Source organism: Callospermophilus lateralis, chromosome 6, assembly GCF_048772815.1.
Source record: "Callospermophilus lateralis isolate mCalLat2 chromosome 6, mCalLat2.hap1, whole genome shotgun sequence".
Taxonomy (NCBI): domain Eukaryota; kingdom Metazoa; phylum Chordata; class Mammalia; order Rodentia; family Sciuridae; genus Callospermophilus; species Callospermophilus lateralis.
This window is the reverse complement of record NC_135310.1, coordinates 126,257,316-126,269,907: the sequence shown is the minus strand read 5'-3', so window position 1 is coordinate 126,269,907 and position 12,592 is coordinate 126,257,316.

Below are 12,592 nucleotides of genomic sequence, written 5' to 3'. Positions count from 1 at the left end.
GGACTCCTGATCCCTCTCCTCCCATACCTTATTTTCTACCTTTGCCCATTTTCTTCCCACTTCTATAACTTGTTTGTTCATTGTTTTTTCATATCTTAAAATGCCAGCTCCAAAAGACCACAAATTTCTGTGTCTCATTCACTGGAGTACAACGACCATGCATAGTAAGCACTCAAAATGTTTGTGTGATGAATAACTTCAGGCCTCATATGCCCTGAGTATTCATTCACCAAACATCTGAATGATCTGAAATGGTTCCTTTGCCAAGAGACCTAGCTATTCTGGAGAAGATGGAAACAGCTTGTTTTGATCTTACATATTATAGATTCCCATGAGTCTTTTTTTTTTTTTTTTCAGTACTGAGGATTGAATCTAAGGGTGCTCTATCACTGAGCTACATACCTAGCCCTTTTTATTTTTTTATATAAGCTTGCTTAGTTGCTTCAGGCCTCACTAAGTTACTGAGACTGGCCTCAAACTTACAACCCTTCTGCCTCAGTCTCCCGATTCACTGGGATTTCAGGCATGTACCACCTTGCCCAGCACTGTCTTTGTTCAGCCATGCTATTTCTGTTGGCCTCATCCAGAGTCAACCAAGGAGTACTCAGTTCAGGTGAGAGATTATCAGTGCCCAAGGGCTGCCTCAAGATCAAGATCCCTCCTTGAAGGTTCAGCGTGTCTGACATCCCTAACACTAATGAGAGGAACCAACTGAAGCTTCTCCCATGGAAAAGTTCCTATGAATTCTTTTAAAAATGAAAGAAAGCTGGGGATGTAAGTCAGTGACAGAGCCCATGCCACGCTAGCATGTGTGAGACCCTGGGTTCAATCCTCAGTATTTCAAAAGAAAATTAATTAATTAAAAATAAAAACGAAAGAAGAGCACCTTTACCGAGGAGGGGGGACAGAAAGGACATTCTTCTGGAGTCATCATTATGCTTGTTAGGTCCTGTCCTGGGTGTCTTGGGGAAGGTTTAATGTCTGCTCTGTTGTGCAAAAGTTCCTGCTATGGCTAACTTCATGCTGCTAGTGTGGACCATGAAATGAGGAGTTGGGAAGAGATGGCAACAAAGCTTAATATACATCCCCACCAGACAGCTGCAATTGATGTGCATGCCTTCGTGGGTGTACAGAATGTGGTAAAACTAAAAAGAGGTGATAAGTTGGAGGATTTTTACATTGCTTTTTAAAATATCATTTAGTTTTTTTAACTAATCTCATTTTAATTTTTAGTGATGGATGTTTTATGAAAAATCCTGAAAATGTGAAAGTAGGCTCTTTCAAATGGGTATGACCAGTACCACTTCACTACTGATCCTGTCCCATCAATAGCCACAGTCACCAGTTCCCATGCCTAAGAGAACACACAGTCTATTTTTTGACCCCTGGGTCTCTAGTTCCCCCTCATGTAAGAAGCACTTTTGGTGCCTACTGCATACTCAGCACTATCCAGAGGCACTGTTCCTAGTTTCCACTCACATGGAACCTCACTCTAGGTGTCCTGCTTCCTAAGTCCCATTCATTGAGACCTCCTTCTCACAACCCTGCTTCCCCAGCTATCCCAAACACGTGGAATTCTTGTTCAGGAAACAAGGTGTTTTTACCTCCCTCTCTGCCTCAGAGGGTGGGTCCCCATCATTTGACAGCCTTGATCCCCTTGAACTGTCCAACTTCCTGCTCCTCCCAAGGACTCATCTACTGGGACTGAGCCTTTCTCCATCTTCATGTACTTCCTGTCCTGTGTCCCTTCCCCTCTGAACTCAGGTGTCCTATCACTGCTCACAGCTACAGGAATAACAGGCTCCATGGCCAGCCCTTGCCCAGCCCAGATGATGCTATAAAGGAAGAGAGAGGTGACACTCTGTGGAGGGAGCCTAAGGAAGCAAACATCCAGCCTTCCCACCCTGTGGCCCCAGGTCCCCCCTCCTGGTGCTTCTCTTTAGGTTGAGGACCCATTCTGTGGAGATCCGAAGGGCACCCCAGCCCTTAGATCTCCACCTTAAGACTCTGCTCTCAAGACCCTCATTTGTCTTCTTTCCCTTCTAGGCCTTGATCACATCTGGACTCAGCAAACTCCCTTCCAGCCCTACGTAGTTGTACTGCCTCAAGATGAAGAGAAAAGCATTTTTCCTTCCCTGCTGGTTGTTTCACTTTCTTCTACTTTTAGTCAATGGTGAGTTATTTTGTTACCAACTTTTGGGATGTACATCTATCCTTTTAGCTCTCCTTTGAGAAGAAGACAGAATTGTTATTTTTGCTTTGCTTTGTCCCATTCAGCACAGCATCTGTCTTCCGTTCTGTTCCCAGTAGCAATTCTGCCCAGAAACCTAACCAATTCTCTCTACAATAAATCAATTCCAAATATAAATGCATTAGTGTTGGAAGGAATCTTAAAGTTAGTGCCTGAGCACCCATAGTAGACAGGAACCCTATTCCAGCATCTCTGGCCTCCAGTTACACATTGTATAATCCATGTTGTTTCATACCCACATGGGTTTAATTCCTTCTAGAAATTGTACAATTAGGGTTTTAACTTATTTTTTTATGCTTCTGAACTACAGAACCAATAAATTTCTTCTGCATTCACCAGCTTTTCATCTCAACTTCTTACTTTGTTTTTCTCTTGACCCTTATATTTACCCTAAACCTAACTGGAAGCAATTAACACAAGGTTTTGGGGAACCTAAATTTGCATTCCTTATGTTATCCCAGACAATACCAAAAAGGAACACATACAGAGGGTGAGGGGCTGAATACCAGTATTCTAGAAGATAGGGTCATTGGTGATGTGAGGGGATATGGATATCTGGGAAGCCAAGCTCTTGGTTGTTACTGAGATGGAAAATTCAGAAGAGGGTATAAAATAGTGTACATGAGGTAGAGAGGGAGTCCAGGTCTCACCTTGACTCCGACTAACCAATCAAGGAAGCTGAACCCCTTCCATGAATCCCAGATCTTACTACTTCAAGTTATACCTGTTTGGTTTTTGCTAGACCATATGCTAAGTCCATATGGGATTCATTAAACTGGTGGCTCCCAAACTTTATTGTGTATGAGAATTATCGAATAGTAAAAAAAAAAAAAAAAAAAAAAAAAAGTGCATTACTATTTCCCACAAAAATTGATTTTCCTCCCTAGAAGAAAACAATGCCATTTGGAGAGAAGCTTAATTGGCACATGTGGCCCCTTCAACTTTCTCTCTTACGTTCTGTATCTGGACGGTATCATGGATAGGTGGAGAAGGAATAACACAGTCTCTCTGTGACGCCAGGCCACTGCCTCCCCACACCTGGGATATGGAATAACATATGGATTAAGGGATGGCTCAGGGGTCAGATTCCTTGGTATAAATCCATGTATCACTACCTACTAAAGGCTTCCTGGAACCAGTTGCTTCCTTTCTCTAACCCTCAATTTCTCCATCTGTAAAATATGGGTAATAATAATTCCTATCTTGTGGAGGTATAGTGAAGATTTGAGACACTAATTCATATGGGGGTGGCATTTAACTAACACTTAATGGCAGCTATTACTACTATTGCTATGAGGATTAATACTAGTAGTTGCAGGACCAAACTAAATTTCCAATGGAACTAACCAGCATTCTTTCTTAATCAGCTGTAGCCACCAATGGTGACACAACAATAACCACAAAAAGCACCATAAACACCCTCCCCAGGTCATCCACAGCCACCTCCTCTGCACCAACCACAACCATCTCCTCTGGGTCACCCACAGCCACCTCCTCTGGACAAAGTACAACCATCTCCTCTGGATCAACTATACCTGGGATGAATACATCATCATCATCATCATCATCCAGCTCCAGTGGGACTAACACAGTGGTGACAACCTCCAATGTCACCAGTGTGAGCACTGCCTCTCCAGGGACCACGGGAAGCCTGAACAGACACTTGAGTCCCTGGGCAGTTGCTCTAATTGCACTGGCTTCTGTTGTATTGGCTGTGATTCTCTTCGTTGGGCTCACTGTCTCTCTTGTGAGTGTCTGAAGTGAGGGAACCCCTTTTCCTGAGGAGGAAGTGCAGGACAGAGAGGAGGGAAGTGGGGCAGAGAGAGCAGAGTCACTGTAGGGCTGATGGGGAATGAGAAATCAGGAGACAGTTGTATATAAACCTCAGCTTAGAACTAGAAGATGGAGGATAAGAAAAGCCAGGAGATACTGAGAGAATACTGAAGGGGGGAAGAAGGGACCAAAAAAGGCACTTGGAGGGGGCTGGGCAGGGTGTGGGGGATGGTGGAATTGGAGAGGCAGGAAGAGAAGTCTCATGACTTTGAAGCACTTCCTTTTGTTTTCCAGAAAAGCTCACCATGCATAAGAAATCTCTTCAGCACAGACCTCTACCACCCCCATGGCCCCCACCTTGGTTCACACCCTTAAGGCTATCACGGGGCCCATAACATGCCAAGTGCCACTGGAGCTGGTTGCAGAGACCAGTGTCCCCCTGAAACCATGGAGCTTACTGGGAGACACAGTGTCCCTGAATGTCCCTAATGACAGAAGCATCACCATCCTGAGAGGGAAGGAGGCAGCTGGCCAGGAAGACCAAAGCCCAAGCTCTCCTCCTGGCCGTTTTAGCCCCAACAGCCTCCTTTCTCTGGTTTTCCCAGACTGCAAAAGGGAGGCTAGAGCTGTGAACAGATTATTAAATAAATTCATCTAATATTTGTGGGAGCCAGACTCTGTGGGTGTTTATACATCACGACGGACAGGTTCCCACACCTGAGAGACCCCCTTTCCCTGTGTACTCCCAGTTGTCAGATCCCTTGAGTGAAGTCCAGAGACCTCACTAGGTCCTGTTTTCTTCCCCACTCCTTCCCATTCCCCAGGAAGGACAGGGGCAGACAGGTGCTGGGCTTCATGAATTTGGAATTTGTGTCTCAAAGTGGGAAACAGTCTTTGTGTGTGCTTAGAATGTGCAGAGGGGGAAAGTGACCCTGCGCTCTGCAAGGCAGAGAAGGGATTGTCATGGGGCTTCCCAGGTAGGACCACATTTCCTCTCATCACTCTGCAGAGGTTTTCATGGGAGGCCAGGTGTGTGTGCCACCTTCCCCTCCCTGAGCAGATGTCCTGGGTCAGGAGAACCACTCCCAATTTCTGCAAGGGCAGGCCTGACTGGCCCTGCCAGGCTCCAGGCTCTCAGAAGCCCCTGCCAACCAGGCCTCAGGCAGGGGCACAGCACTTATCCCTCCATGTGCCAGCACTATGGTTTTGCTGAAGGCTCAGCCGGGTTGGCTTCTTGGGCAATTGGCTGGTCATACACATGCCTCTGCCCCCTTCTTGCTGCAAATCAACCATTTGCTTGTTTTATCAATTTAATCCTGCCAGTGTCTTCCATCTGGGAGGTTCTCAGGCTGGGTCTTTACCAGAATAAAGCTGATTCTTCAGGTACATTTGACCACAGTGTTAACATGACAGTTTTCAACAGCTGCATAGTGAGAGTATCACTGGGGTGAAATTCCATTGGTAGGAAATTCAGGAATAGGCAAAACTAACCTATGGCTATGAGACCAGATCTGGTCTCCTAAGAGGATGAGAATTTCTAGGAAGGAGGAACTTCCTGGACGATAGAAGTGTTTTATGGTTGGCTAGATAGTTACACAGGAAAGAAATCGGTCAAAATTCATTTAAGTGAATGCTTAAGATCTGTGCATTTCACTATATATTTTATGTCAATAAAAATTAAAATCATGTAATAGGTTGTTACTGTTTTTGTTTTTTTATAGTACTAGGGATTCAACCCAGCGATGTACTGCCACTGAGCTATACCCCCAGCCCTTTTAAATTTTTATTTTGAGATAGGATCTCACTGAGTGCCCAGGCTGGCCTCAATCTTGAGATCCTCCTGCCTTAGCCTCCCAAGTAGCTGGGATTACAGGCATGCTCCTCCAAACCTGGCTATACTATACTATATATATATATATATATATATATATATATATATATAGATATAGATATACATATACATATACATATAGATATATAGATATAGATATATGCATTACAATTCACATTACACATTTAGAGCACATTTTTTCACATCTCAGGTGGTATATAAAGTATATTCATATCAATTTGTGTCTTCATATATGTACTTTGGATAATGATGTTCATGACATTCTACCATCATTTCTGACACTCTGCCCCCTCCTTTCCCCTTCCAACCCTGTGCCCTATCTAGAGTTCATCTATTCTTCCCATGCTCCCTCTCCCTACTCCACTATGAATCACATTCCTTATATCAGAGAAAACATTCAGCATTTGTTTTTTGGTATTGGCTAATTTCACTTAGCACTATCTTCTCCAGTGCCACCCATTTACCTGCAAATGCCATGATTTTATTCTCTTTTATTGCTGAGTAATATTCCATTGTGTATATATGCCACATTTTTTAATCCATTCATCTACTGAAGGGCATCTAGGTTGGTTCTACAGTATAGCTATTGTGAATTGTGCCGCTATAAACACTGATGTGGCCGTGTCTGTGTAGTATGCTGTTTTTAAGTTCTTTGGGTATAGACCGAGGAGAGGGAGAGCTGGGTCAAATGGTGGTTCCATTCACAGTTTTCCAAGTAATCTCCATACTGCTTAGGCTCTTATTTTTAAAAAATATTTTTAGTTGTAGCCAGGCACAATGGTGCATGCCTGTAATCCCAGCAGTGTGAAAAGAAAGAAGAAGAAAGAAGGAGGATAGGAGGGGACAGAGAATTGGGGGTAAGAGAAATAGAGGAAATAAAAACATTTTTGATGGTCCACTCATGTCAGAAATTATATTTTTTTTGTGTGTGTTAATCACTGCCCACTTTGAAATCCTACAAAAGATCGTTTTTCAAACCAGAATTGGATGAGTTTTATGTGCATGACTACTCTGCACTGGAGAGATGGCTTGTAGCAGTTCCAAAAAACTGACTCTCAGGCTGGGGTTAACAGGAAGGGCTGCTCCTCTTTAGCCATCTTGACCTAAGGATCAAGTGCATGCTGGAATTTTAACAAGTGGTTAGTTGTGAGATTAGTTAACTCATGCAGGTCATTAGAGCCTGGTTAATTCCTGTGGATCATTTATGCCATTGTATGTTGACCTCTGCCCCAAAGGCCACAGCTGTGAGTCCACTGGTGAGTAAAGTGGACAGTGATGCATTATACAAATTCACATTTAATCCTACCAAAATGACACCTTGAAATTAGAGCATTTTGAAGGAGGGTTAACAAGAGGAAAACGGGAGTGAAAGCTGCCACAGTACTTGATTCACACATGAGTCACACTTAATACTTGTCATAGGGGCTGGAGGTGTGGCTCAGTGATACAGCACCTGCTTAGGATGTGCAAGGTCCAGGGTGCAAGCCCTAGCACCCAAATAAAACAAACAAACAAAAAAAATAGAAACAAAAACCTTTTCAGCAGAGGGGGATCCTTCTGTGTATTTCTGATCACATGGAGCATGAAGAGACATCACCCAGCCTTGAAGGATGAAGATTTCCCACCACTGGCACAGAGCAGACCTGAGCATCTGCAACTTCTTTATCTCTTGTAGAGACTAAAAACAACAGATAGCTCAAAAAGCCCAGGGAATAGGAAGTAAGAGGAACACCTGTGTTCTCGAACTTTCTAAATTTTTAAGTTTTAGACTTTTCATCCAGGGATTTTTTTTTTTTTTTGGACATTAGTTGTCTTTATTGTGAAGTTACTTTCAAGCATCTGTACAAAAACCTGCTATAAATCAAATCATGAGAAAATACACAATACAAAGGTAAAAAATAATGTTTAAAAAATCTTTAAAGTTACATTGACTGCTTCATTTAATATCAGCTTCAAAATTTCTCCACAAATCATGCAAAACTTCTCCACAATCCTGCTTGAAAGTTAAGTCAACCCACACCATAATTAGAGAATTAGCAATAAATTAGTCAAATATACCATATGTATTGTGAATGTCTGTTCAACCAATAAGTGCAGAACATGCTGCCTGAATTTAAGAAGATGACAGTTTAGTTGTAGAAAGAAAGCTAACACATAGAAGCACACAGTTAAATATGCAAATGTACACAATACAGAATATAACTGTCATAGCGTATTCAGTAGAATTGAAATTGTTGGATATGAGTTCACAGAGTGTGAATAGAACTTGCATTCTGAAGGAGGGTTAGCAACAGAATAGTAAGTTATATATTCATGACAATTCCCTATATCAAAGTAGACAAACTAAATGAAGATTTGCATTCAGGGTAAATCCATGTGTTGTGTAGGTTGAATGTCAAACTACATATTTCTTTATCCATAGAAGAACCTTAAAATTGTACTATTTAAAGTGGGAAAAGGAAGCTATCCCTGATTTTGAATTCCTGAGAGAAAATTTAGGAAAGTAGTAGCCATACTGTAGCTCAATTTCATCATCTATATTTCAAAGAAAATGCCTACCTCCAAAAGCTGAAATTTCCCCAATTTAAACTAATAATGGAGGCAGAGTTTAAAAGTTATAAGTATATGTTTTTATTATTTATCTAATCAACATAATATTATTACAAAATTATATGAATTTATTTTTGCTTGAAAATGTTAAATTTTGATTTTTTCATTTAAGAAATTTACACTAAAATGTTTCTGTGTCATTTTTTAATGTTCAGAAAGTTTGATTCTCTTTCTGATGGAAACAAACTCTAAAGATAGCAGTTATCAGGGCTCATAGCCTTAGGGCAGTTTGTTTTCACTGTGGAGATCCACTTGTCCATCTGCATTTTTTTATGTCAAATTTTTTTTTTATTTTTATTTTTTTTTAAATTTTACAAATTTTTTTATTATACGTTGTTCAAAACATTACAAAACTCTTGACATATCATATTTCATACATTTGATTCAAGTGGGTTATGAACTCCCATTTTTACCCCTATACAGATTGCAGAATCACATTAGTTACACATCCACGTTTTTACATATTGCCATACTAGTGTCTGTGTATTCTGCTGCCCTTCCTATCCTCTACTATCTCCCCTCCCCTCCCCTCCCCTCCCATCTTCTCTCTCTACCCCATCTACTGTAATTCATTTCTCTCTCTTTTTTTTCCCCTTTCCCCTCACCTCCTCTTATATGTAATTTTGTATAACAATGAGGGTCTCCTTCCATTTCCATGCAACTTCCCTTCTCTCTCCCTTTCCCTCCCACTTCTCTTTTACAAATCTTAAATGGCTTTATTTGTGATTCTAGAATCGGGGAGCAGTCTGGACCAGATTGTTCATAGTGTCCTACCCCCACCACTAGGGCAGGTTGCATTGATAGAGAAAAGGAAGAGACTTAAATAAAATGAAGCCAGGCCCAGGGAGTTTTTTGAAAGATGAGAACTATCACTAGTTCCATCCCTTCCACTAATCCCATCAATCAAAATAATTTTTCCCCAAATGACTTCAATGTTTGTGGATATCATAAATTAATGGTTGTGGTTAAATGTCACGGTCTGAAGAAGATACTGAGGCAGGCAAGAGTCATAGAGCTGAAAGCATGGGCTGGACAAATCTCCATAAATCACAAACCATTAGGCAAAGAGAGGAATGATCTTAAAGCTAAACTACTTTCTTCCCAGAATGAGTGTTGGCTATATCCGTTAAAACCATCTACCAAGGTTATGCATTGTCCCCATGCCACTGACTGAGGTTCACAATCAGGAGGACCCATACTTGGCTGGGTGTGGTGGCATACACCTGTAATTCCAGCTGCTTGGGAGGCTGAAGCAGGAAGATTGTGAGTTCAAAGACAGCCTCAGCAAAAAGTAAGGCCCTAAGCAACTCAGTGAGACCCTGTCTCTAAATAAAATACAAATGAGGGATGGGGATGTGACTCAGTGGTCAAGTGTCCCTGAATTAAATCCCAGTACCTGCCTCCAAAAAAAGAGGATCCATACCTGTAATCCCAGTGACTATGGAGGCCGAGGCAGGAGTATGGCAATTTCAAAGCCAGCCTCCGCAACTTAGTGAGGTCCTCAGCAATTTAGAGAGACCTTGTATCAAAATAAAAAATAAGAAGTTCTATAGATATGGCTCAATTGTTAAGCACCCCCTGTTCAAACCCGAGTAGCAAAAGAAAAACAAAAACAGACCTTTCTTAGATTCTGCAGGATCAAGAAACATGCTATATGTCCTCAGGTTCCAGGGTTGGTGGTCTCAGCCCTGTGACCACCACATGAGGAAGAAATCTGGCCTTGGGAATAAGCATGTCAGTGACACTTGGAAGGACCCTTGACCTTTCTGAGAATCTCCCAGTTCTGTCTGGCCATCAACTGTTACTTCCTTGGGAAATTTTCCTATATCTATCTACCAAGTTTGGTCATGAAAACCATTTGGGTAGAAACATATAACTCAAATATAAGAGACATTCACTGTCTGATAATATACATAAAGTAACTGCTTCCTGTCTGAGTCACATCTCTATACTAATTCAATTAACAGAATTTTTAAGTGCCTAGCACAAGCCACATATTCTATGATTTCATTCTGTCTCTCTCAGTCTCTCCTTAAGCTGAAGATGCACCTCTTTGGTCTCTAAGCCCAAGCCCTCCCAACACTCAGACCAAAGAATCCATAGGATATAGCTGGAGATTAACTCAACAAGTATGCATTGAGCGTGTACTGTGGACAGGCTGCCATAGCAAGTAGCTGAGTCTCATCTCAGTCACAATGTAAAATGAGGAACACAAAATCCAGGACTGACCTCTGACTGTGAGAAAATCTCTGCCTCTGTGAGGCACCAAGAAGTGACTTCCTTCACTGGGGAGTCCTATAAATGATGCTTAAGATGGTAACAGCTTAGACAAGTTCAGGACCTTGAATATAACAGCTCCATGGGAAGTATAGGACAAAAAGCAAATAAGCAAAGACATTTTTAATGTAAGTTTACTAATGTCTTCCAATTAATAATTAAGGTAAATTCTTGACTTTCCTTCTGAACTCACTTTAACACTTTCCCACTCATTTGTATCTATAACATTAGAAAAATATGAAGCTATTTGAAGCAGTTGAATCACACTCAAAACTCAGGTTCAATCATTTTAATAGTCATCTTCAGAATAAGAAAATAAATGAGGGACTTTGAATAATTATAATCATTAATATGAAGTACTAGCATAATTGTAAATATCTTGATACTTTTATCTTGATACTTTTACATTCAAAACATAAATCTTTATTTCTGCTCTTTCACCACTACTTTTAGACACTTCCTTCCTCACTCCAATCCCTTTAAAATACCCAAAGCAAAGGAATTAGGAAAGTCTTAGTGAGATGTAATAGAATATAGTTCAATAAAAGTTTAAGTAGTGCCCATGAGTTCAATCCCTGGTACCCCAAAAAACAAAAATCATATTATACCAACAAAGTGTTGGCATATGGTAGTCAATTTATGGGAATTCCCAGCCACCCTCCCTATTTAAGTACCAAAATAAATCCCCACCATCTAGAAGTGACTTCATAATTTTACATAACTTTATAATTTTATATGAGAGGTCAAATGGTAGTGAAAACTAACATCAATTAGTCGTTTGTGTGAGCCTTGGAGCCATGTTTGAAATGAATTGTCAATTAGTCAGTTCTACAATTCGGATCTAGAGCTCCATTAGCTGCCTCAGCACAGGCGTTGAGTGACAGATCTGGGACCCTAGTCCAGGCTGATTTGGTTCTGGATTTCATGCCCATGATCTCAAGATGGTATAGGGACAGTTTTCTGAAGGCCTGTCTCAGCTTCTTAGCTGACAAAGTGAAAGACTGTCTATCAGGTGGGTCTCTGTGCCTTGCACACAGGGATGTGGTTTACCTTTGTCTTGAAAGTCCAACAACACGTAACCTGACCATGCTGCTGAGCCAGGGCCTGAGTCTGCACATAAAGAGGGTATATTAATATAGTGTGAGGGAGATTGATTTCTCAGAGAGAATACGAGTGAAATAACAAAAAGAGAGAGAGAGCACAGTAAGGATGATGGTAAGAAAAGACATAGTTTTGAAAAATAAAAATCCCACATCAACAAAACAGTCTTGTATATTATAAGAGATAGTACTTAAGTTTTTAATATATTTTTTCTTTCAGAGGGACTTTTCCTTCCCCCTAAGAAGCAGAGGTACTTATTACCCCCATGATCACAACTTTGTCCTTAGTCTGGACCTGGATTTAGGCATGGGCTCTGGAATATTCCACAGCCTGGGAAATGAACTGAACCCTGGAAGAAGACTTGGGATTGGACCTGCAGGAGCACATGGCGTTGGATACAGCATGGGTGATAGAGATGGTCATGGAATGAACCACAGTGGGAGTCATGACTATGGAGGAGGCCACAGCAATAGCCATGAACACAGAGGAAGCCATTGTCGCGACCCCTTGCCCGCAAGGAAGACGCAACTCAGGAATCTTCTTTCAGCAGTTTATTCAGGCCTTGATTTAAGTATCTCTTAGTGACTCCCTTTCTTTCTTCTTCCTCTCTGAGGGCCCAAGCACAGCCTAATAAAGCCTCCCACGTACCAATCTTAAGCTGCCGCGTGGGTCTTTTTTATAGGGTGGCAAGAGATAGCGCGCCAACTCTCCACAAAGGAATTTGATTT